Raw genomic sequence first — 27,932 nt, 5'->3', positions numbered from 1 at the left:
ACATTTTGAATCAATTTTTCTACAGTCCAAAAAATCAATTTTCTGATGAAAAACGATGACCCGTGACCTGTCGAAATTTCTCCAGATGGTCAGAAATGGAAATTTTTTAATGTTTAATTTTTTGACTGCAAATGACTATTCCGTGTAAATTATCACTTTTGGAACAAAAATAAGTGTGTTTAAGTCACTTTAATGCCTGAAATTGGTCGAAATAGAAGCTTCTGAATAGGAGAAAAAGTCTGTAATAATGGCAATTTTGGTCACATTGAGGCTTTAAAAAGAAGGTATTCAACATGAGGCACATTCCAAATGACATTTTGAATCAATTTTTCTACAGTCCAAAAAATCAATTTTCTGATGAAAAACAATGACCCGTGACCTGTCAAAATTTCTTCAGATGGTCAGAAATTGAATTTTTTTTAATGTTTAATTTTATGACTGCAAATGACTATTCCATGTAAATGATCACTTTTGGAATAAAAATAAGTGTGTTTAGAGTCACTTTAATGCCTGAAATTGGTCGAAATAGAAGCTTCTGAATAGGAGAAAAAGTCTGTAATAATGGCAATTTTGGTCACATTGAGGCTTTAAAAATAGTTATTCAACATGAGGCACATTCCAAATGACATTTTGAATCAATTTTTCTACAGTCCAAAAAATCAATTTTCTGATGAAAAACGATGACCCGTGACCTGTCGAAATTTCTCCAGATGGTCAGAAATGGAAATTTTTTAATGTTTAATTTTTTGACTGCAAATGACTATTCCGTGTAAATTATCACTTTTGGAACAAAAATAAGTGTGTTTAAGTCACTTTAATGCCCGAAATTGGTCGAAATAGAAGCTTCTGAATAGGAGAAAAAGTCTGTAATAATGGCAATTTTGGTCACATTGAGGCTTTAAAAAGTAGTTATTCAACATGAGGCACATTCCAAATGACATTTTGCATCAATTTTTCTACAGTCCAAAAAATCAATTTTCTGATGAAAAACGATGACCTGTGACCTGTCGAAATCTCTCCAGATTGTCAGAAATGGAAATTTTTTAATGTTTAATTTTTTGACTGCAAATGACTATTCCATGTAAATTATCACTTTTGGAACACAAATAAGTGTTTTTAGAGTTACTTTAAAGCCTGAAATTGGTCGAAATAGAAGCTTCTGAATAGGAGAAAAAGTCTATAATAATGGCAATTTTGGTCACATTGAGGCTTTAAAAAGAAGTTATTCAACATGAGGCACATTCCAAATGACATTTTGAATCAATTTTTCTACAGTCCAAAAAATCAGTTTTCTGATGAAAAACGATGACCCGTGACCTGTCGAAATTTCTCCAGATTGTCAGAAATGGAAATTTTTTAATGTGTAATTTTTTGACTGCAAATGACTATTCCATGTAAATTATCACTTTTGGAACAAAAATAAGTGTGTTTAGTCACTAATGCCTGAAATTGGTCAAAATAGAAGCTTCTGAATAGGAGAAAAAGTCTGTAATAATGGCAATTTTGGTCACATTGAGGCTTTAAAAAGTAGTTATTCAACATGAGGCACATTCCAAATGACATTTTGCATCAATTTTTCTACAGTCCAAAAAATCAATTTTCTGATGAAAAACGATGACCCGTGACCTGTCGAAATTTCTCCAGATTGTCAGAAATGGAAATTTTTTAATGTTTAATTTTTTGACTGCAAATGACTATTCCATGTAAATTATCACTTTTGGAACACAAATAAGTGTTTTTAGAGTTACTTTAATGCCTGAAATTGGTCGAAATAGAAGCTTCTGAATAGGAGAAAAAGTCTATAATAATGGCAATTTTGGTCACATTGAGGCTTTAAAAAGAAGTTATTCAACATGAGGCACATTCCAAATGACATTTTGAATCAATTTTTCTACAGTCCAAAAAATCAGTTTTCTGATGAAAAACGATGACCCGTGACCTGTCGAAATTTCTCCAGATTGTCAGAAATGGAAATGTTTTAATGTTTAATTTTTTGACTGCAAATGACTATTCCATGTAAATTATCACTTTTGGAACACAAATAAGTGTATTTAGAGTTACATTAATGCCTGAAATTGGTCGAAATAGAAGCTTCTGAATAGGAGAAAAAGTCTATAATAATGGCAATTTTGGTCACATTGAGGCTTTAAAAAGAAGTTATTCAACATGAGGCACATTCCAAATGACATTTTGAATAAATTTGTCTACATTCCAAAAAATCAATTTTCTGATGAAAAACTATGACCCGTGACCTGTCAAAATTTCTTCAGATGGTCAGAAATTGAATTTTTTTTAATGTTTAATTTTATGACTGCAAATGACAATTCCATGTAAATTATCACTTTTGGAATAAAAATAAGTGTGTTTAGAGTCACTTTAATGCCTGAAATTGGTCGAAATAGAAGCTTCTGAATAGGAGAAAAAGTCTGTAATAATGGCAATTTTGGTCACATTGAGGCTTTAAAAAGTAGTTATTCAACATGAGGCACATTCCAAATGACATTTTGAATACATTTTTCTACATTCCAAAAAATCAATTTTCTGATGAAAAACGATGACCCGTGACCTGCCGAAATTTCTCCAGATGGTCAGAAATGGAAATTTTTTAATGTTTAATTTTTTGACTGCAAATGACTATTCCGTGTAAATTATCACTTTTGGAACAAAAATAAGTGTGTTTAAGTCACTTTAATGCCTGAAATTGGTCGAAATAGAAGCTTCTGAATAGGAGAAAAAGTCTGTAATAATGGCAATTTTGGTCACATTGAGGCTTTAAAAAGAAGTTATTCAACATGAGGCACATTCCAAATGACATTTTGAATCAATTTTTCTACAGTCCAAAAAATCAATTTTCTGATGAAAAACGATGACCCGTGACCTGTCGAAATTTCTCCAGATGGTCAGAAATGGAAATTTTTTAATGTTTAATTTTTTGACTGCAAATGACTATTCCGTGTAAATTATCACTTTTGGAACAAAAATAAGTGTATTTAGAGTTACATTAATGCCTGAAATTGGTCGAAATAGAAGCTTCTGAATAGGAGAAAAAGTCTATAATAATGGCAATTTTGGTCACATTGAGGCTTTAAAAAGAAGTTATTCAACATGAGGCACATTCCAAATGACATTTTGAATCAATTTTTCTACAGTCCAAAAAATCAATTTTCTGATGAAAAACAATGACCCGTGACCTGTCCAAATTTCTCCAGATGGTCAGAAATGTAAATTTTTTAATGTTTAATTTTTTGACTGCAAATGACTATTCCATGTAAATTATCACTTTTGGAACAAAAATAAGTGTGTTTAGAGTCACTAATGCCTGAAATTGGTCAAAATAGAAGCTTCTGAATAGGAGAATAAGTCTGTAATAATGGCAATTTGGTCACATTGAGGCTTTAAAAAGTAGTTATTCAACATGAGGCACATTCCAAATGACATTTTGAATAAATTTTTCTACATTCCAAAAAATCAATTTTCTGATGAAAAACGATGGCCCGTGACCTGTCAAAATTTCTCCAGATGGTCAGAAATTGAATTTTTTTTAATGTTTAATTTCATGACTGCAAATGACAATTCCATGTAAATTATCACTTTTGGAATAAAAATAAGTGTGTTTAGAGTCACTTTAATGCCTGAAATTGGTCGAAATAGAAGCTTCTGAATAGGAGAAAAAGTCTGTAATAATGGCAATTTTGGTCACATTGAGGCTTTAAAAATTAGTTATTCAACATGAGGCACATTCCAAATGACATTTTGAATCAATTTTTCTACAGTCCAAAAAATCAATTTTACTGATGAAAAACGATGACCCGTGACCTGTCGAAATTTCTCCAGATGGTCAGAAATGGAAATTTTTTAATGTTTAATTTTTTGACTGCAAATGACTATTCCGTGTAAATTATCACTTTTGGAACAAAAATAAGTGTGTTTAAATCACATTAATGCCTGAAATTGGTCGAAATAGAAGCTTCTGAATAGGAGAAAAAGTCTGTAATAATGGCAATTTTGGTCACATTGAGGCTTTAAAAAGAAGTTATTCAACATGAGGCACATTCCAAATGACATTTTGAATCAATTTTTCTACAGTCCAAAAAATCAGTTTTCTGATGAAAAACGATGACCCGTGACCTGTCGAAATTTCTCCAGATTGTCAGAAATGGAAATTTTTTAATGTTTAATTTTTTGACTGCAAATGACTATTCCATGTAAATTATCACTTTTGGAACAAAAATAAGTGTATTTTGAGTTACATTAATGCCTGAAATTGGTCGAAATAGAAGCTTCTGAATAGGAGAAAAAGTCTATAATAATGGCTATTTTGGTCACATTGAGGCTTTAAAAAGAAGTTATTCAACATGAGGCACATTCCAAATGACATTTTGAATCAATTTTTCTACAGTCCAAAAAATCAATTTTCTGATGAAAAACAATGACCCGTGACCTGTCCAAATTTCTCCAGATGGTCAGAAATGTACATTTTTTAATGTTTAATTTTTTGACTGCAAATGAATATTCCATGTAAATTATCACTTTTGGAACAAAAATAAGTGTGTTTAGAGTCACTAATGCCTGAAATTGGTCAAAATAGAAGCTTCTGAATAGGAGAAAAAGTCTGTAATAATGGCAATTTTGGTCACATTGAGGCTTTAAAAAGAAGTTATTCAACATGAGGCACATTCCAAATGACATTTTGAATCAATTTTTCTACAGTCCAAAAAATCAGTTTTCTGATGAAAAACGATTACCCGTGACCTGCCGAAATTTCTCCAGATTGTCAGAAATGGAAATTTTTTAATGTTTAATTTTTTGACTGCAAATGACTATTCCATGTAAATTATCACTTTTGGAACAAAAATAAGTGTATTTAGAGTTACTTTAATGCCTGAAATTGGTCGAAATAGAAGCTTCTGAATAGGAGAAAAAGTCTGTAATAATGGCAATTTTGGTCACATTGAGGCTTTAAAAAGAAGGTATTCAACATGAGGCACATTCCAAATGACATTTTGAATCAATTTTTCTACAGTCCAAAAAATCAATTTTCTGATGAAAAACGATGACCCGTGACCTGTCGAAATCTCTCCAGATTGTCAGAAATGGAAATTTTTTAATGTTTAATTTTTTGACTGCAAATGACTATTCCATGTAAATTATCACTTTTGGAACACAAATAAGTGTTTTTAGAGTTACTTTAATGCCTGAAATTGGTCGAAATAGAAGCTTCTGAATAGGAGAAAAAGTCTATAATAATGGCAATTTTGGTCACATTGAGGCTTTAAAAAGAAGTTATTCAACATGAGGCACATTCCAAATGACATTTTGAATCAATTTTTCTAAAGTCCAAAAAATCAGTTTTCTGATGAAAAACGATGACCCGTGAGCTGTCGAAATTTCTCCAGATTGTCAGAAATGGAAATTGTTTAATGTGTCATTTTTTGACTGCAAATGACTATTCCATGTAAATTATCACTTTTGGAACAAAAATAAGTGTGTTTAGAGTCACTAATGCCTGAAATTGGTCAAAATAAAAGCTTCTGAATAGGAGAATAAGTCTGTAATAATGGCAATTTTGGTCACATTGAGGCTTTAAAAAGTAGTTATTCAACATGAGGCACATTCCAAATGACATTTTGAATACATTTTTCTACATTCCAAAAAATCAATTTTCTGATGAAAAACGATGACCCGTGACCTGTCAAAATTTCTTCAGATGGTCAGAAATTGAATTTTTTTTAATGTTTAATTTTATGACTGCAAATGACAATTCCATGTAAATTATCACTTTTGGAATAAAAATAAGTGTGTTTAGAGTCACTTTAATGCCTGAAATTGGTCGAAATAGAAGCTTCTGAATAGGAGAAAAAGTCTGTAATAATGGCAATTTTGGTCACATTGAGGCTTTAAAAAGTAGTTATTCAACATGAGGCACATTCCAAATGACATTTTGAATCAATTTTTCTACAGTCCAAAAAATCAATTTTCTGATGAAAAACGATGACCCGTGACCTGTCGAAATTTCTCCAGATGGTCAGAAATGGAAATTTTTTAATGTTTAATTTTTTGACTGCAAATGACTATTCCGTGTAAATTATCACTTTTGGAACAAAAATAAGTGTGTTTAAGTCACTTTAATGCCTGAAATTGGTCGAAATAGAAGCTTCTGAATAGGAGAAAAAGTCTGTAATAATGGCAATTTTGGTCACATTGAGGCTTTAAAAAGAAGGTATTCAACATGAGGCACATTCCAAATGACATTTTGAATCAATTTTTCTACAGTCCAAAAAATCAATTTTCTGATGAAAAACGATGACCCGTGACCTGTCGAAATTTCTCCAGATGGTCAGAAATGGAAATTTTTTAATGTTTAATTTTTTGACTGCAAATGACTATTCCGTGTAAATTATCACTTTTGGAACAAAAATAAGTGTGTTTAAGTCACTTTAATGCCTGAAATTGGTCGAAATAGAAGCTTCTGAATAGGAGAAAAAGTCTGTAATAATGGCAATTTTGGTCACATTGAGGCTTTAAAAAGAAGGTATTCAACATGAGGCACATTCCAAATGACATTTTGAATCAATTTTTCTACAGTCCAAAAAATCAATTTTCTGATGAAAAACAATGACCCGTGACCTGTCAAAATTTCTTCAGATGGTCAGAAATTGAATTTTTTTTAATGTTTAATTTTATGACTGCAAATGACTATTCCATGTAAATGATCACTTTTGGAATAAAAATAAGTGTGTTTAGAGTCACTTTAATGCCTGAAATTGGTCGAAATAGAAGCTTCTGAATAGGAGAAAAAGTCTGTAATAATGGCAATTTTGGTCACATTGAGGCTTTAAAAAGTAGTGATTCAACATGAGGCACATTCCAAATGACATTTTGAATCAATTTTTCTACAGTCCAAAAAATCAATTTTCTGATGAAAAACGATGACCCGTGACCTGTTGAAATTTCTCCAGATGGTCAGAAATGGAAATTTTTTAATGTTTAATTTTTTGACTGCAAATGACTATTCCGTGTAAATTATCACTTTTGGAACAAAAATAAGTGTGTTTAAGTCACTTTAATGCCTGAAATTGGTCGAAATAGAAGCTTCTGAATAGGAGAAAAAGTCTGTAATAATGGCAATTTTGGTCACATTGAGGCTTTAAAAAGTAGTTATTCAACATGAGGCACATTCCAAATGACATTTTGCATCAATTTTTCTACAGTCCAAAAAATCAATTTTCTGATGAAAAACGATGACCCGTGACCTGTCGAAATCTCTCCAGATTGTCAGAAATGGAAATTTTTTAATGTTTAATTTTTTGACTGCAAATGACTATTCCATGTAAATTATCACTTTTGGAACACAAATAAGTGTTTTTAGAGTTACTTTAATGCCTGAAATTGGTCGAAATAGAAGCTTCTGAATAGGAGAAAAAGTCTATAATAAGGCAATTTTGGTCACATTGAGGCTTTAAAAAGAAGTTATTCAACATGAGGCACATTCCAAATGACATTTTGAATCAATTTTTCTACAGTCCAAAAAATCAGTTTTCTGATGAAAAACGATGACCCGTGACCTGTCGAAATTTCTCCAGATTGTCAGAAATGGAAATTTTTTAATGTGTAATTTTTTGACTGCAAATGACTATTCCATGTAAATTATCACTTTTGGAACAAAAATAAGTGTGTTTAGAGTCACTAATGCCTGAAATTGGTCAAAATAGAAGCTTCTGAATAGGAGAATAAGTCTGTAATAATGGCAATTTTGGTCACATTGAGGCTTTAAAAAGTAGTTATTCAACATGAGGCACATTCCAAATGACATTTTGAATACATTTTTCTACATTCCAAAAAATCAATTTTCTGATGAAAAACGATGACCCGTGACCTGTCAAAATTTCTTCAGATGGTCAGAAATTGAATTTTTTTTAATGTTTAATTTTAAGACTGCAAATGACAATTCCATGTAAATTATCACTTTTGGAATAAAAATAAGTGTGTTTAGAGTCACTTTAATGCCTGAAATTGGTCGAAATAGAAGCTTCTGAATAGGAGAAAAAGTCTGTAATAATGGCAATTTTGGTCACATTGAGGCTTTAAAAAGTAGTTATTCAACATGAGGCACATTCCAAATGACATTTTGAATCAATTTTTCTACAGTCCAAAAAATCAATTTTCTGATGAAAAACGATGACCCGTGACCTGTCGAAATTTCTCCAGATGGTCAGAAATGGAAATTTTTTAATGTTTAATTTTTTGACTGCAAATGACTATTCCGTGTAAATTATCACTTTTGGAACAAAAATAAGTGTGTTTAAGTCACTTTAATGCCTGAAATTGGTCGAAATAGAAGCTTCTGAATAGGAGAAAAAGTCTGTAATAATGGCAATTTTGGTCACATTGAGGCTTTAAAAAGAAGGTATTCAACATGAGGCACATTCCAAATGACATTTTGAATCAATTTTTCTACAGTCCAAAAAATCAATTTTCTGATGAAAAACGATGACCCGTGACCTGTCGAAATCTCTCCAGATTGTCAGAAATGGAAATTTTTTAATGTTTAATTTTTTGACTGCAAATGACTATTCCATGTAAATTATCACTTTTGGAACACAAATAAGTGTTTTTAGAGTTACTTTAATGCCTGAAATTGGTCGAAATAGAAGCTTCTGAATAGGAGAAAAAGTCTATAATAATGGCAATTTTGGTCACATTGAGGCTTTAAAAAGAAGTTATTCAACATGAGGCACATTCCAAATGACATTTTGAATCAATTTTTCTAAAGTCCAAAAAATCAGTTTTCTGATGAAAAACGATGACCCGTGAGCTGTCGAAATTTCTCCAGATTGTCAGAAATGGAAATTGTTTAATGTGTCATTTTTTGACTGCAAATGACTATTCCATGTAAATTATCACTTTTGGAACAAAAATAAGTGTGTTTAGAGTCACTAATGCCTGAAATTGGTCAAAATAAAAGCTTCTGAATAGGAGAATAAGTCTGTAATAATGGCAATTTTGGTCACATTGAGGCTTTAAAAAGTAGTTATTCAACATGAGGCACATTCCAAATGACATTTTGAATACATTTTTCTACATTCCAAAAAATCAATTTTCTGATGAAAAACGATGACCCGTGACCTGTCAAAATTTCTTCAGATGGTCAGAAATTGAATTTTTTTTAATGTTTAATTTTATGACTGCAAATGACAATTCCATGTAAATTATCACTTTTGGAATAAAAATAAGTGTGTTTAGAGTCACTTTAATGCCTGAAATTGGTCGAAATAGAAGCTTCTGAATAGGAGAAAAAGTCTGTAATAATGGCAATTTTGGTCACATTGAGGCTTTAAAAAGTAGTTATTCAACATGAGGCACATTCCAAATGACATTTTGAATCAATTTTTCTACAGTCCAAAAAATCAATTTTCTGATGAAAAACGATGACCCGTGACCTGTCGAAATTTCTCCAGATGGTCAGAAATGGAAATTTTTTAATGTTTAATTTTTTGACTGCAAATGACTATTCCGTGTAAATTATCACTTTTGGAACAAAAATAAGTGTGTTTAAGTCACTTTAATGCCTGAAATTGGTCGAAATAGAAGCTTCTGAATAGGAGAAAAAGTCTGTAATAATGGCAATTTTGGTCACATTGAGGCTTTAAAAAGAAGGTATTCAACATGAGGCACATTCCAAATGACATTTTGAATCAATTTTTCTACAGTCCAAAAAATCAATTTTCTGATGAAAAACGATGACCCGTGACCTGTCGAAATTTCTCCAGATGGTCAGAAATGGAAATTTTTTAATGTTTAATTTTTTGACTGCAAATGACTATTCCGTGTAAATTATCACTTTTGGAACAAAAATAAGTGTGTTTAAGTCACTTTAATGCCTGAAATTGGTCGAAATAGAAGCTTCTGAATAGGAGAAAAAGTCTGTAATAATGGCAATTTTGGTCACATTGAGGCTTTAAAAAGAAGGTATTCAACATGAGGCACATTCCAAATGACATTTTGAATCAATTTTTCTACAGTCCAAAAAATCAATTTTCTGATGAAAAACAATGACCCGTGACCTGTCAAAATTTCTTCAGATGGTCAGAAATTGAATTTTTTTTAATGTTTAATTTTATGACTGCAAATGACTATTCCATGTAAATGATCACTTTTGGAATAAAAATAAGTGTGTTTAGAGTCACTTTAATGCCTGAAATTGGTCGAAATAGAAGCTTCTGAATAGGAGAAAAAGTCTGTAATAATGGCAATTTTGGTCACATTGAGGCTTTAAAAAGTAGTGATTCAACATGAGGCACATTCCAAATGACATTTTGAATCAATTTTTCTACAGTCCAAAAAATCAATTTTCTGATGAAAAACGATGACCCGTGACCTGTTGAAATTTCTCCAGATGGTCAGAAATGGAAATTTTTTAATGTTTAATTTTTTGACTGCAAATGACTATTCCGTGTAAATTATCACTTTTGGAACAAAAATAAGTGTGTTTAAGTCACTTTAATGCCTGAAATTGGTCGAAATAGAAGCTTCTGAATAGGAGAAAAAGTCTGTAATAATGGCAATTTTGGTCACATTGAGGCTTTAAAAAGTAGTTATTCAACATGAGGCACATTCCAAATGACATTTTGCATCAATTTTTCTACAGTCCAAAAAATCAATTTTCTGATGAAAAACGATGACCCGTGACCTGTCGAAATCTCTCCAGATTGTCAGAAATGGAAATTTTTTAATGTTTAATTTTTTGACTGCAAATGACTATTCCATGTAAATTATCACTTTTGGAACACAAATAAGTGTTTTTAGAGTTACTTTAATGCCTGAAATTGGTCGAAATAGAAGCTTCTGAATAGGAGAAAAAGTCTATAATAAGGCAATTTTGGTCACATTGAGGCTTTAAAAAGAAGTTATTCAACATGAGGCACATTCCAAATGACATTTTGAATCAATTTTTCTACAGTCCAAAAAATCAGTTTTCTGATGAAAAACGATGACCCGTGACCTGTCGAAATTTCTCCAGATTGTCAGAAATGGAAATTTTTTAATGTGTAATTTTTTGACTGCAAATGACTATTCCATGTAAATTATCACTTTTGGAACAAAAATAAGTGTGTTTAGAGTCACTAATGCCTGAAATTGGTCAAAATAGAAGCTTCTGAATAGGAGAATAAGTCTGTAATAATGGCAATTTTGGTCACATTGAGGCTTTAAAAAGTAGTTATTCAACATGAGGCACATTCCAAATGACATTTTGAATACATTTTTCTACATTCCAAAAAATCAATTTTCTGATGAAAAACGATGACCCGTGACCTGTCAAAATTTCTTCAGATGGTCAGAAATTGATTTTTTTTAATGTTTAATTTTATGACTGCAAATGACAATTCCATGTAAATTATCACTTTTGGAATAAAAATAAGTGTGTTTAGAGTCACTTTAATGCCTGAAATTGGTCGAAATAGAAGCTTCTGAATAGGAGAAAAAGTCTGTAATAATGGCAATTTTGGTCACATTGAGGGTTTAAAAAGTAGTTATTCAACATGAGGCACATTCCAAATGACATTTTGGATCAATTTTTCTACAGTCCAAAAAATCAATTTTCTGATGAAAAACGATGACCCGTGACCTGTCGAAATTTCTCCAGATGGTCAGAAATGGAAATTTTTTAATGTTTAATTTTTTGACTGCAAATGACTATTCCGTGTAAATTATCACTTTTGGAACAAAAATAAGTGTGTTTAAGTCACTTTAATGCCTGAAATTGGTCGAAATAGAAGCTTCTGAATAGGAGAAAAAGTCTGTAATAATGGCAATTTTGGTCACATTGAGGCTTTAAAAAGAAGTTATTCAACATGAGGCACATTCCAAATGACATTTTGAATCAATTTTTCTACAGTCCAAAAAATCAGTTTTCTGATGAAAAACCATGACCCGTGACCTGCCGAAATTTCTCCAGATTGTCAGAAATGGAAATTTTTTAATGTTTAATTTTTTGACTGCAAATGACTATTCCATGTAAATTATCACTTTTGGAACAAAAATAAGTGTATTTAGAGTTACTTTAATGCCTGAAATAGGTCGAAATAGAAGCTTCTGAATAGGAGAAAAAGTCTATAATAATGGCAATTTTGGTCACATTGAGGCTTTAAAAAGAAGTTATTCAACATGAGGCACATTCCAAATGACATTTTGAATCAATTTTTCTACAGTCCAAAAAATCAATTTTCTGATGAAAAACAATGACCCGTGACCTGTCAAAATTTCTTCAGATGGTCAGAAATTGAATTTTTTTTAATGTTTAATTTTATGACTGCAAATGACTATTCCATGTAAATGATCACTTTTGGAATAAAAATAAGTGTGTTTAGAGTCACTTTAATGCCTGAAATTGGTCGAAATAGAAGCTTCTGAATAGGAGAAAAAGTCTGTAATAATGGCAATTTTGGTCACATTGAGGCTTTAAAAAGTAGTTATTCAACATGAGGCACATTCCAAATGACATTTTGAATCAATTTTTCTACAGTCCAAAAAATCAATTTTCTGATGAAAAACGATGACCCGTGACCTGTCGAAATTTCTCCAGATGGTCAGAAATGGAAATTTTTTAATGTTTAATTTTTTGACTGCAAATGACTATTCCGTGTAAATTATCACTTTTGGAAAAAAAATAAGCGTGTTTAAGTCACTTTATGACTGAAATTGGTCGAAATAGAAGCTTCTGAATAGGAGAAAAAGTCTGTAATAATGGCAATTTTGGTCACATTGAGGCTTTAAAAAGAAGTTATTCAACATGAGGCACATTCCAAATGACATTTTGAATCAATTTTTCTACAGTCCAAAAAATCAATTTTCTGATGAAAAACGATGACCCGTGACCTGTCGAAATTTCTCCAGATGGTCAGAAATGGAAATTTTTTAATGTTTAATTTTTTGACTGCAAATGACTATTCCATGTAAATTATCACTTTTGGAACACAAATAAGTGTTTTTAGAGTTACTTTAATGCCTGAAATTGGTCGAAATAGAAGCTTCTGAATAGGAGAAAAAGTCTATAATAATGGCAATTTTGGTCACATTGAGGCTTTAAAAAGAAGTTATTCAACATGAGGCACATTCCAAATGACATTTTGAATCAATTTTTCTACAGTCCAAAAAATCAGTTTTCTGATGAAAAACGATGACCCGTGACCTGTCGAAATTTCTCCAGATTGTCAGAAATGGAAATTTTTTAATGTTTAATTTTTTGACTACAAATGACTATTCCATGTAAATTATCACTTTTGGAACAAAAATAAGTGTATTTAGAGTTACTTTAATGCCTGAAATAGGTCGAAATAGAAGCTTCTGAATAGGAGAAAAAGTCTATAATAATGGCAATTTTGGTCACATTGAGGCTTTAAAAAGAAGTTATTCAACATGAGGCACATTCCAAATGACATTTTGAATCAATTTTTCTACAGTCCAAAAAATCAGTTTTCTGATGAAAAACGATGACCCGTGACCTGCCGAAATTTCTCCAGATTGTCAGAAATGGAAATTTTTTAATGTTTAATTTTTTGACTGCAAATGACTATTCCATATAAATTATCACTTTTGGAACAAAAATAAGTGTGTTTAGAGTCACTAATGCCTGAAATTGGTCAAAATAGAAGCTTCTGAATAGGAGAATAAGTCTGTAATAATGGCAATTTTGGTCACATTGAGGCTTTAAAAAGTAGTTATTCAACATGAGGCACATTCCAAATGACATTTTGAATCAATTTTTCTACAGTCCAAAAAATCAATTTTCTGATGAAAACGATGACCCGTGACCTGTCAAAATTTCTTCAGATGGTCAGAAATTGAATTTTTTTTAATGTTTAATTTTATGACTGCAAATGACTATTCCATGTAAATGATCACTTTTGGAATAAAAATAAGTGTGTTTAGAGTCACTTTAATGCCTGAAATTGGTCGAAATAGAAGCTTCTGAATAGGAGAAAAAGTCTGTAATAATGGCAATTTTGGTCACATTGAGGCTTTAAAAAGTAGTTATTCAACATGAGGCACATTCCAAATGACATTTTGCATCAATTTTTCTACAGTCCAAAAAATCAATTTTCTGATGAAAAACGATGACCCGTGACCTGTCGAAATTTCTCCAGATTGTCAGAAATGGAAATTTTTTAATGTTTAATTTTTTGACTGCAAATGACTATTCCATGTAAATTATCACTTTTGGAACACAAATAAGGGTTTTTAGAGTTACTTTAATGCCTGAAATTGGTCGAAATAGAAGCTTCTGAATAGGAGAAAAAGTCTATAATAATGGCAATTTTGGTCACATTGAGGCTTTAAAAAGAAGTTATTCAACATGAGGCACATTCCAAATGACATTTTGAATCAATTTTTCTACAGTCCAAAAAATCAGTTTTCTGATGAAAAACGATGACCCGTGACCTGTCGAAATTTCTCCAGATTGTCAGAAATGGAAATTTTTTAATGTTTAATTTTTTGACTGAAAATGACTATTCCATGTAAATTATCACTTTTGGAACAAAAATAAGTGTATTTAGAGTTACATTAATGCCTGAAATTGGTCGAAATAGAAGCTTCTGAATAGGAGAAAAAGTCTATAATAATGGCAATTTTGGTCACATTGAGGCTTTAAAAAGAAGTTATTCAACATGAGGCACATTCCAAATGACATTTTGAATCAATTTTTCTACAGTCCAAAAAATCAATTTTCTGATGAAAAACAATGACCCGTGACCTGTCCAAATTTCTCCAGATGGTCAGAAATGTAAATTTTTTAATGTTTAATTTTTTGACTGCAAATGACTATTCCATGTAAATTATCACTTTTGGAACAAAAATAAGTGTGTTTAGAGTCACTAATGCCTGAAATTGGTCAAAATAGAAGCTTCTGAATAGGAGAATAAGTCTGTAATAATGGCAATTTTGGTCACATTGAGGCTTTAAAAAGTAGTTATTCAACATGAGGCACATTCCAAATGACATTTTGAATAAATTTTTCTACATTCCAAAAAATCAATTTTCTGATGAAAAACGATGACCCGTGACCTGTCAAAATTTCTTCAGATGGTCAGAAATTGAATTTTTTTTAATGTTTAATTTTAAGACTGCAAATGACAATTCCATGTAAATTATCACTTTTGGAATAAAAATAAGTGTGTTTAGAGTCACTTTAATGCCTGAAATTGGTCGAAATAGAAGCTTCTGAATAGGAGAAAAAGTCTGTAATAATGGCAATTTTGGTCACATTGAGGCTTTAAAAAGTAGTTATTCAACATGAGGCACATTCCAAATGACATTTTGAATCAATTTTTCTACAGTCCAAAAAATCAATTTTCTGATGAAAAACGATGACCCGTGACCTGTCGAAATTTCTCCAGATGGTCAGAAATGGAAATTTTTTAATGTTTAATTTTTTGACTGCAAATGACTATTCCGTGTAAATTATCACTTTTGGAACAAAAATAAGTGTGTTTAAGTCACTTTAATGTCTGAAATTGGTCGAAATAGAAGCTTCTGAATAGGAGAAAAAGTCTATAATAATGGCAATTTTGGTCACATGAGGCTTTAAAAAGAAGGTATTCAACATGAGGCACATTCCAAATGACATTTTGAATCAATTTTTCTACAGTCCAAAAAATCAGTTTTCTGATGAAAAACGATGACCCGTGACCTGCAAAAATTTCTCCAGATTGTCAGAAATGGAAATTTTTTAATGTTTAATTTTTTGACTGCAAATGACTATTCCATGTAAATTATCACTTTTGGAACAAAAATAAGTGTATTTAGAGTTACTTTAATGCCTGAAATAGGTCGAAATAGAAGCTTCTGAATAGGAGAAAAAGTCTATAATAATGGCAATTTTGGTCACATTGAGGCTTTAAAAAGAAGTTATTCAACATGAGGCACATTCCAAATGACATTTTGAATCAATTTTTCTAAAGTCCAAAAAATCAGTTTTCTGATGAAAAACGATGACCCGTGACCTGTCGAAATTTCTCCAGATTGTCAGAAATGGAAATTTTTTAATGTGTAATTTTTTGACTGCAAATGACTATTCCATGTAAATTATCACTTTTGGAACAAAAATAAGTGTGTTTAGAGTCACTAATGCCTGAAATTGGTCAAAATAGAAGCTTCTGAATAGGAGAATAAGTCTGTAATAATGGCAATTTTGGTCACATTGAGGCTTTAAAAAGTAGTTATTCAACATGAGGCACATTCCAAATGACATTTTGAATACATTTTTCTACATTCCAAAAAATCAATTTTCTGATGAAAAACGATGACCCGTGACCTGTCAAAATTTCTTCAGATGGTCAGAAATTGAATTTTTTTTAATGTTTAATTTTATGACTGCAAATGACAATTCCATGTAAATTATCACTTTTGGAATAAAAATAAGTGTGTTTAGAGTCACTTTAATGCCTGAAATTGGTCGAAATAGAAGCTTCTGAATAGGAGAAAAAGTCTGTAATAATGGCAATTTTGGTCACATTGAGGCTTTAAAAAGTAGTTATTCAACATGAGGCACATTCCAAATGACATTTTGAATCAATTTTTCTACAGTCCAAAAAATCAATTTTCTGATGAAAAACGATGACCCGTGACCTGTCGAAATTTCTCCAGATGGTCAGAAATGGAAATTTTTTAATGTTTAATTTTTTGACTGCAAATGACTATTCCGTGTAAATTATCACTTTTGGAACAAAAATAAGTGTGTTTAAGTCACTTTAATGCCTGAAATTGGTCGAAATAGAAGCTTCTGAATAGGAGAAAAAGTCTGTAATAATGGCAATTTTGGTCACATTGAGGCTTTAAAAAGAAGGTATTCAACATGAGGCACATTCCAAATGACATTTTGAATCAATTTTTCTACAGTCCAAAAAATCAATTTTCTGATGAAAAACGATGACCCGTGACCTGTCGAAATTTCTCCAGATGGTCAGAAATGGAAATTTTTTAATGTTTAATTTTTTGACTGCAAATGACTATTCCGTGTAAATTATCACTTTTGGAACAAAAATAAGTGTGTTTAAGTCACTTTAATGCCTGAAATTGGTCGAAATAGAAGCTTCTGAATAGGAGAAAAAGTCTGTAATAATGGCAATTTTGGTCACATTGAGGCTTTAAAAAGAAGGTATTCAACATGAGGCACATTCCAAATGACATTTTGAATCAATTTTTCTACAGTCCAAAAAATCAATTTTCTGATGAAAAACAATGACCCGTGACCTGTCAAAATTTCTTCAGATGGTCAGAAATTGAATTTTTTTTAATGTTTAATTTTATGACTGCAAATGACTAGTCCATGTAAATGATCACTTTTGGAATAAAAATAAGTGTGTTTAGAGTCACTTTAATGCCTGAAATTGGTCGAAATAGAAGCTTCTGAATAGGAGAAAAAGTCTGTAATAATGGCAATTTTGGTCACATTGAGGCTTTAAAAAGTAGTGATTCAACATGAGGCACATTCCAAATGACATTTTGAATCAATTTTTCTACAGTCCAAAAAATCAATTTTCTGATGAAAAACGATGACCCGTGACCTGTCGAAATTTCTCCAGATGGTCAGAAATGGAAATTTTTTAATGTTTAATTTTTTGACTGCAAATGACTATTCCGTGTAAATTATCACTTTTGGAACAAAAATAAGTGTGTTTAAGTCACTTTAATGCCTGAAATTGGTCGAAATAGAAGCTTCTGAATAGGAGAAAAAGTCTGTAATAATGGCAATTTTGGTCACATTGAGGCTTTAAAAAGTAGTTATTCAACATGAGGCACATTCCAAATGACATTTTGCATCAATTTTTCTACAGACCAAAAAATCAATTTTCTGATGAAAAACGATGACCCGTGACCTGTCGAAATCTCTCCAGATTGTCAGAAATGGAAATTTTTTAATGTTTAATTTTTTGACTGCAAATGACTATTCCATGTAAATTATCACTTTTGGAACACAAATAAGTGTTTTTAGAGTTACTTTAATGCCTGAAATTGGTCGAAATAGAAGCTTCTGAATAGGAGAAAAAGTCTATAATAATGGCAATTTTGGTCACATTGAGGCTTTAAAAAGAAGTTATTCAACATGAGGCACATTCCAAATGACATTTTGAATCAATTTTTCTACAGTCCAAAAAATCAGTTTTCTGATGAAAAACGATGACCCGTGACCTGTCGAAATTTCTCCAGATTGTCAGAAATGGAAATTTTTTAATGTGTAATTTTTTGACTGCAAATGACTATTCCATGTAAATTATCACTTTTGGAACAAAAATAAGTGTGTTTAGAGTCACTAATGCCTGAAATTGGTCAAAATAGAAGCTTCTGAATAGGAGAATAAGTCTGTAATAATGGCAATTTTGGTCACATTGAGGCTTTAAAAAGAAGGTATTCAACATGAGGCACATTCCAAATGACATTTTGAATCAATTTTTCTACAGTCCAAAAAATCAGTTTTCTGATGAAAAACCATGACCCGTGACCTGCCGAAATTTCTCCAGATTGTCAGAAATGGAAATTTTTTAATGTTTAATTTTTTGACTGCAAATGACTATTCCATGTAAATTATCACTTTTGGAACAAAAATAAGTGTATTTAGAGTTACTTTAATGCCTGAAATAGGTCGAAATAGAAGCTTCTGAATAGGAGAAAAAGTCTATAATAATGGCAATTTTGGTCACATTGAGGCTTTAAAAAGAAGTTATTCAACATGAGGCACATTCCAAATGACATTTTGAATCAATTTTTCTACAGTCCAAAAAATCAATTTTCTGATGAAAAACAATGACCCGTGACCTGTCAAAATTTCTTCAGATGGTCAGAAATTGAATTTTTTTTAATGTTTAATTTTATGACTGCAAATGACTATTCCATGTAAATGATCACTTTTGGAATAAAAATAAGTGTGTTTAGAGTCACTTTAATGCCTGAAATTGGTCGAAATAGAAGCTTCTGAATAGGAGAAAAAGTCTGTAATAATGGCAATTTTGGTCACATTGAGGCTTTAAAAAGTAGTTATTCAACATGAGGCACATTCCAAATGACATTTTGAATCAATTTTTCTACAGTCCAAAAAATCAATTTTCTGATGAAAAACGATGACCCGTGACCTGTCGAAATTTCTCCAGATGGTCAGAAATGGAAATTTTTTAATGTTTAATTTTTTGACTGCAAATGACTATTCCGTGTAAATTATCACTTTTGGAAAAAAAATAAGCGTGTTTAAGTCACTTTATGACTGAAATTGGTCGAAATAGAAGCTTCTGAATAGGAGAAAAAGTCTGTAATAATGGCAATTTTGGTCACATTGAGGCTTTAAAAAGAAGTTATTCAACATGAGGCACATTCCAAATGACATTTTGAATCAATTTTTCTACAGTCCAAAAAATCAATTTTCTGATGAAAAACGATGACCCGTGACCTGTCGAAATTTCTCCAGATGGTCAGAAATGGAAATTTTTTAATGTTTAATTTTTTGACTGCAAATGACTATTCCATGTAAATTATCACTTTTGGAACACAAATAAGTGTTTTTAGAGTTACTTTAATGCCTGAAATTGGTCGAAATAGAAGCTTCTGAATAGGAGAAAAAGTCTATAATAATGGCAATTTTGGTCACATTGAGGCTTTAAAAAGAAGTTATTCAACATGAGGCACATTCCAAATGACATTTTGAATCAATTTTTCTACAGTCCAAAAAATCAGTTTTCTGATGAAAAACGATGACCCGTGACCTGTCGAAATTTCTCCAGATTGTCAGAAATGGAAATTTTTTAATGTTTAATTTTTTGACTACAAATGACTATTCCATGTAAATTATCACTTTTGGAACAAAAATAAGTGTATTTAGAGTTACTTTAATGCCTGAAATAGGTCGAAATAGAAGCTTCTGAATAGGAGAAAAAGTCTATAATAATGGCAATTTTGGTCACATTGAGGCTTTAAAAAGAAGTTATTCAACATGAGGCACATTCCAAATGACATTTTGAATCAATTTTTCTACAGTCCAAAAAATCAGTTTTCTGATGAAAAACGATGACCCGTGACCTGCCGAAATTTCTCCAGATTGTCAGAAATGGAAATTTTTTAATGTTTAATTTTTTGACTGCAAATGACTATTCCATATAAATTATCACTTTTGGAACAAAAATAAGTGTGTTTAGAGTCACTAATGCCTGAAATTGGTCAAAATAGAAGCTTCTGAATAGGAGAATAAGTCTGTAATAATGGCAATTTTGGTCACATTGAGGCTTTAAAAAGTAGTTATTCAACATGAGGCACATTCCAAATGACATTTTGAATCAATTTTTCTACAGTCCAAAAAATCAATTTTCTGATGAAAACGATGACCCGTGACCTGTCAAAATTTCTTCAGATGGTCAGAAATTGAATTTTTTTTAATGTTTAATTTTATGACTGCAAATGACTATTCCATGTAAATGATCACTTTTGGAATAAAAATAAGTGTGTTTAGAGTCACTTTAATGCCTGAAATTGGTCGAAATAGAAGCTTCTGAATAGGAGAAAAAGTCTGTAATAATGGCAATTTTGGTCACATTGAGGCTTTAAAAAGTAGTTATTCAACATGAGGCACATTCCAAATGACATTTTGCATCAATTTTTCTACAGTCCAAAAAATCAATTTTCTGATGAAAAACGATGACCCGTGACCTGTCGAAATTTCTCCAGATTGTCAGAAATGGAAATTTTTTAATGTTTAATTTTTTGACTGCAAATGACTATTCCATGTAAATTATCACTTTTGGAACACAAATAAGGGTTTTTAGAGTTACTTTAATGCCTGAAATTGGTCGAAATAGAAGCTTCTGAATAGGAGAAAAAGTCTATAATAATGGCAATTTTGGTCACATTGAGGCTTTAAAAAGAAGTTATTCAACATGAGGCACATTCCAAATGACATTTTGAATCAATTTTTCTACAGTCCAAAAAATCAGTTTTCTGATGAAAAACGATGACCCGTGACCTGTCGAAATTTCTCCAGATTGTCAGAAATGGAAATTTTTTAATGTTTAATTTTTTGACTGAAAATGACTATTCCATGTAAATTATCACTTTTGGAACAAAAATAAGTGTATTTAGAGTTACATTAATGCCTGAAATTGGTCGAAATAGAAGCTTCTGAATAGGAGAAAAAGTCTATAATAATGGCAATTTTGGTCACATTGAGGCTTTAAAAAGAAGTTATTCAACATGAGGCACATTCCAAATGACATTTTGAATCAATTTTTCTACAGTCCAAAAAATCAATTTTCTGATGAAAAACAATGACCCGTGACCTGTCCAAATTTCTCCAGATGGTCAGAAATGTAAATTTTTTAATGTTTAATTTTTTGACTGCAAATGACTATTCCATGTAAATTATCACTTTTGGAACAAAAATAAGTGTGTTTAGAGTCACTAATGCCTGAAATTGGTCAAAATAGAAGCTTCTGAATAGGAGAATAAGTCTGTAATAATGGCAATTTTGGTCACATTGAGGCTTTAAAAAGTAGTTATTCAACATGAGGCACATTCCAAATGACATTTTGAATAAATTTTTCTACATTCCAAAAAATCAATTTTCTGATGAAAAACGATGACCCGTGACCTGTCAAAATTTCTTCAGATGGTCAGAAATTGAATTTTTTTTAATGTTTAATTTTAAGACTGCAAATGACAATTCCATGTAAATTATCACTTTTGGAATAAAAATAAGTGTGTTTAGAGTCACTTTAATGCCTGAAATTGGTCGAAATAGAAGCTTCTGAATAGGAGAAAAAGTCTGTAATAATGGCAATTTTGGTCACATTGAGGCTTTAAAAAGTAGTTATTCAACATGAGGCACATTCCAAATGACATTTTGAATCAATTTTTCTACAGTCCAAAAAATCAATTTTCTGATGAAAAACGATGACCCGTGACCTGTCGAAATTTCTCCAGATGGTCAGAAATGGAAATTTTTTAATGTTTAATTTTTTGACTGCAAATGACTATTCCGTGTAAATTATCACTTTTGGAACAAAAATAAGTGTGTTTAAGTCACTTTAATGTCTGAAATTGGTCGAAATAGAAGCTTCTGAATAGGAGAAAAAGTCTATAATAATGGCAATTTTGGTCACATGAGGCTTTAAAAAGAAGGTATTCAACATGAGGCACATTCCAAATGACATTTTGAATCAATTTTTCTACAGTCCAAAAAATCAGTTTTCTGATGAAAAACGATGACCCGTGACCTGCAAAAATTTCTCCAGATTGTCAGAAATGGAAATTTTTTAATGTTTAATTTTTTGACTGCAAATGACTATTCCATGTAAATTATCACTTTTGGAACAAAAATAAGTGTATTTAGAGTTACTTTAATGCCTGAAATAGGTCGAAATAGAAGCTTCTGAATAGGAGAAAAAGTCTATAATAATGGCAATTTTGGTCACATTGAGGCTTTAAAAAGAAGTTATTCAACATGAGGCACATTCCAAATGACATTTTGAATCAATTTTTCTAAAGTCCAAAAAATCAGTTTTCTGATGAAAAACGATGACCCGTGACCTGTCGAAATTTCTCCAGATTGTCAGAAATGGAAATTTTTTAATGTGTAATTTTTTGACTGCAAATGACTATTCCATGTAAATTATCACTTTTGGAACAAAAATAAGTGTGTTTAGAGTCACTAATGCCTGAAATTGGTCAAAATAGAAGCTTCTGAATAGGAGAATAAGTCTGTAATAATGGCAATTTTGGTCACATTGAGGCTTTAAAAAGTAGTTATTCAACATGAGGCACATTCCAAATGACATTTTGAATACATTTTTCTACATTCCAAAAAATCAATTTTCTGATGAAAAACGATGACCCGTGACCTGTCAAAATTTCTTCAGATGGTCAGAAATTGAATTTTTTTTAATGTTTAATTTTATGACTGCAAATGACAATTCCATGTAAATTATCACTTTTGGAATAAAAATAAGTGTGTTTAGAGTCACTTTAATGCCTGAAATTGGTCGAAATAGAAGCTTCTGAATAGGAGAAAAAGTCTGTAATAATGGCAATTTTGGTCACATTGAGGCTTTAAAAAGTAGTTATTCAACATGAGGCACATTCCAAATGACATTTTGAATCAATTTTTCTACAGTCCAAAAAATCAATTTTCTGATGAAAAACGATGACCCGTGACCTGTCGAAATTTCTCCAGATGGTCAGAAATGGAAATTTTTTAATGTTTAATTTTTTGACTGCAAATGACTATTCCGTGTAAATTATCACTTTTGGAACAAAAATAAGTGTGTTTAAGTCACTTTAATGCCTGAAATTGGTCGAAATAGAAGCTTCTGAATAGGAGAAAAAGTCTGTAATAATGGCAATTTTGGTCACATTGAGGCTTTAAAAAGAAGGTATTCAACATGAGGCACATTCCAAATGACATTTTGAATCAATTTTTCTACAGTCCAAAAAATCAATTTTCTGATGAAAAACGATGACCCGTGACCTGTCGAAATTTCTCCAGATGGTCAGAAATGGAAATTTTTTAATGTTTAATTTTTTGACTGCAAATGACTATTCCGTGTAAATTATCACTTTTGGAACAAAAATAAGTGTGTTTAAGTCACTTTAATGCCTGAAATTGGTCGAAATAGAAGCTTCTGAATAGGAGAAAAAGTCTGTAATAATGGCAATTTTGGTCACATTGAGGCTTTAAAAAGAAGGTATTCAACATGAGGCACATTCCAAATGACATTTTGAATCAATTTTTCTACAGTCCAAAAAATCAATTTTCTGATGAAAAACAATGACCCGTGACCTGTCAAAATTTCTTCAGATGGTCAGAAATTGAATTTTTTTTAATGTTTAATTTTATGACTGCAAATGACTAGTCCATGTAAATGATCACTTTTGGAATAAAAATAAGTGTGTTTAGAGTCACTTTAATGCCTGAAATTGGTCGAAATAGAAGCTTCTGAATAGGAGAAAAAGTCTGTAATAATGGCAATTTTGGTCACATTGAGGCTTTAAAAAGTAGTGATTCAACATGAGGCACATTCCAAATGACATTTTGAATCAATTTTTCTACAGTCCAAAAAATCAATTTTCTGATGAAAAACGATGACCCGTGACCTGTCGAAATTTCTCCAGATGGTCAGAAATGGAAATTTTTTAATGTTTAATTTTTTGACTGCAAATGACTATTCCGTGTAAATTATCACTTTTGGAACAAAAATAAGTGTGTTTAAGTCACTTTAATGCCTGAAATTGGTCGAAATAGAAGCTTCTGAATAGGAGAAAAAGTCTGTAATAATGGCAATTTTGGTCACATTGAGGCTTTAAAAAGTAGTTATTCAACATGAGGCACATTCCAAATGACATTTTGCATCAATTTTTCTACAGACCAAAAAATCAATTTTCTGATGAAAAACGATGACCCGTGACCTGTCGAAATCTCTCCAGATTGTCAGAAATGGAAATTTTTTAATGTTTAATTTTTTGACTGCAAATGACTATTCCATGTAAATTATCACTTTTGGAACACAAATAAGTGTTTTTAGAGTTACTTTAATGCCTGAAATTGGTCGAAATAGAAGCTTCTGAATAGGAGAAAAAGTCTATAATAATGGCAATTTTGGTCACATTGAGGCTTTAAAAAGAAGTTATTCAACATGAGGCACATTCCAAATGACATTTTGAATCAATTTTTCTACAGTCCAAAAAATCAGTTTTCTGATGAAAAACGATGACCCGTGACCTGTCGAAATTTCTCCAGATTGTCAGAAATGGAAATTTTTTAATGTGTAATTTTTTGACTGCAAATGACTATTCCATGTAAATTATCACTTTTGGAACAAAAATAAGTGTGTTTAGAGTCACTAATGCCTGAAATTGGTCAAAATAGAAGCTTCTGAATAGGAGAATAAGTCTGTAATAATGGCAATTTTGGTCACATTGAGGCTTTAAAAAGAAGGTATTCAACATGAGGCACATTCCAAATGACATTTTGAATCAATTTTTCTACAGTCCAAAAAATCAATTTTCTGATGAAAAACAATGACCCGTGACCTGTCAAAATTTCTTCAGATGGTCAGAAATTGAATTTTTTTTAATGTTTAATTTTATGACTGCAAATGACTATTCCATGTAAATGATCACTTTTGGAATAAAAATAAGTGTGTTTAGAGTCACTTTAATGCCTGAAATTGGTCGAAATAGAAGCTTCTGAATAGGAGAAAAAGTCTGTAATAATGGCAATTTTGGTCACATTGAGGCTTTAAAAAGTAGTTATTCAACATGAGGCACATTCCAAATGACATTTTGCATCAATTTTTCTACAGTCCAAAAAATCAATTTTCTGATGAAAAACGATGACCCGTGACCTGTCGAAATTTCTCCAGATGGTCAGAAATGGAAATTTTTTAATGTTTAATTTTTTGACTGCAAATGACTATTCCGTGTAAATTATCACTTTTGGAACAAAAATAAGTGTGTTTAAGTCACTTTAATGCCTGAAATTGGTCGAAATAGAAGCTTCTGAATAGGAGAAAAAGTCTGTAATAATGGCAATTTTGGTCACATTGAGGCTTTAAAAAGTAGTTATTCAACATGAGGCACATTCCAAATGACATTTTGCATCAATTTTTCTACAGACCAAAAAATCAATTTTCTGATGAAAAACGATGACCCGTGACCTGTCGAAATCTCTCCAGATTGTCAGAAATGGAAATTTTTTAATGTTTAATTTTTTGACTGCAAATGACTATTCCATGTAAATTATCACTTTTGGAACACAAATAAGTGTTTTTAGAGTTACTTTAATGCCTGAAATTGGTCGAAATAGAAGCTTCTGAATAGGAGAAAAAGTCTATAATAATGGCAATTTTGGTCACATTGAGGCTTTAAAAAGAAGTTATTCAACATGAGGCACATTCCAAATGACATTTTGAATCAATTTTTCTACAGTCCAAAAAATCAGTTTTCTGATGAAAAACGATGACCCGTGACCTGTCGAAATTTCTCCAGATTGTCAGAAATGGAAATTTTTTAATGTGTAATTTTTTGACTGCAAATGACTATTCCATGTAAATTATCACTTTTGGAACAAAAATAAGTGTGTTTAGAGTCACTAATGCCTGAAATTGGTCAAAATAGAAGCTTCTGAATAGGAGAATAAGTCTGTAATAATGGCAATTTTGGTCACATTGAGGCTTTAAAAAGTAGTTATTCAACATGAGGCACATTCCAAATGACATTTTGAATACATTTTTCTACAGTCCAAAAAATCAGTTTTCTGATGAAAAACGATGACCCGTGACCTGTCGAAATTTCTCCAGATTGTCAGAAATGGAAATTTTTTAATGTTTAATTTTTTGACTACAAATGACTATTCCATGTAAATTATCACTTTTGGAACACAAATAAGTGTTTTTAGAGTTACTTTAATGCCTAAAATTGGTCGAAATAGAAGCTTCTGAATAGGAGAAAAAGTCCATAATAATGGCAATTTTGGTCACATTGAGGCTTTAAAAAGAAGTTATTCAACATGAGGCACATTCCAAATGACATTTTGAATCAATTTTTCTACAGTCCAAAAAATCAGTTTTCTGATGAAAAACGATGACCCGTGACCTGTCGAAATTTCTCCAGATTGTCAGAAATGGAAATTTTTTAATGTTTAATTTTTTGACTACAAATGACTATTCCATGTAAATTATCACTTTTGGAACAAAAATAAGTGTATTTAGAGTTACTTTAATGCCTGAAATAGGTCGAAATAGAAGCTTCTGAATAGGAGAAAAAGTCTATAATAATGGCAATTTTGGTCACATTGAGGCTTTAAAAAGAAGTTATTCAACATGAGGCACATTCCAAATGACATTTTGAATCAATTTTTCTACAGTCCAAAAAATCAATTTTCTGATGAAAAACGATGACCCGTGACCTGTCAAAATTTCTTCAGATGGTCAGAAATTGAATTTTTTTTAATGTTTAATTTTATGACTGCAAATGACTATTCCATGTAAATGATCACTTTTGGAATAAAAATAAGTGTGTTTAGAGTCACTTTAATGCCTGAAATTGGTCGAAATAGAAGCTTCTGAATAGGAGAAAAAGTCTGTAATAATGGCAATTTTGGTCACATTGAGGGTTTAAAAAGTAGTTATTCAACATGAGGCACATTCCAAATGACATTTTGAATCAATTTTTCTACAGTCCAAAAAATCAATTTTCTGATGAAAAACGATGACCCGTGACCTGTCGAAATTTCTCCAGATGGTCAGAAATGGAAATTTTTTAATGTTTAATTTTTTGACTGCAAATGACTATTCCGTGTAAATTATCACTTTTGGAACAAAAATAAGTGTGTTTAAGTCACTTTAATGCCTGAAATTGGTCGAAATAGAAGCTTCTGAATAGGAGAAAAAGTCTGTAATAATGGCAATTTTGGTCACATTGAGGCTTTAAAAAGAAGTTATTCAACATGAGGCACATTCCAAATGACATTTTGAATCAATTTTTCTACAGTCCAAAAAATCAGTTTTCTGATGAAAAACCATGACCCGTGACCTGCCGAAATTTCTCCAGATTGTCAGAAATGGAAATTTTTTAATGTTTAATTTTTTGACTGCAAATGACTATTCCATGTAAATTATCACTTTTGGAACAAAAATAAGTGTATTTAGAGTTACTTTAATGCCTGAAATAGGTCGAAATAGAAGCTTCTGAATAGGAGAAAAAGTCTATAATAATGGCAATTTTGGTCACATTGAGGCTTTAAAAAGAAGTTATTCAACATGAGGCACATTCCAAATGACATTTTGAATCAATTTTTCTACTGTCCAAAAAATCAATTTTCTGATGAAAAACAATGACCCGTGACCTGTCAAAATTTCTTCAGATGGTCAGAAATTGAATTTTTTTTAATGTTTAATTTT

This window comes from Triturus cristatus, chromosome 9 (assembly GCF_964204655.1).
Source record: "Triturus cristatus chromosome 9, aTriCri1.1, whole genome shotgun sequence".
NCBI lineage: Eukaryota > Metazoa > Chordata > Amphibia > Caudata > Salamandridae > Triturus > Triturus cristatus.
The sequence above is the reverse complement of the archived record's forward strand: the minus strand, read 5'-3'. Positions refer to the sequence as shown.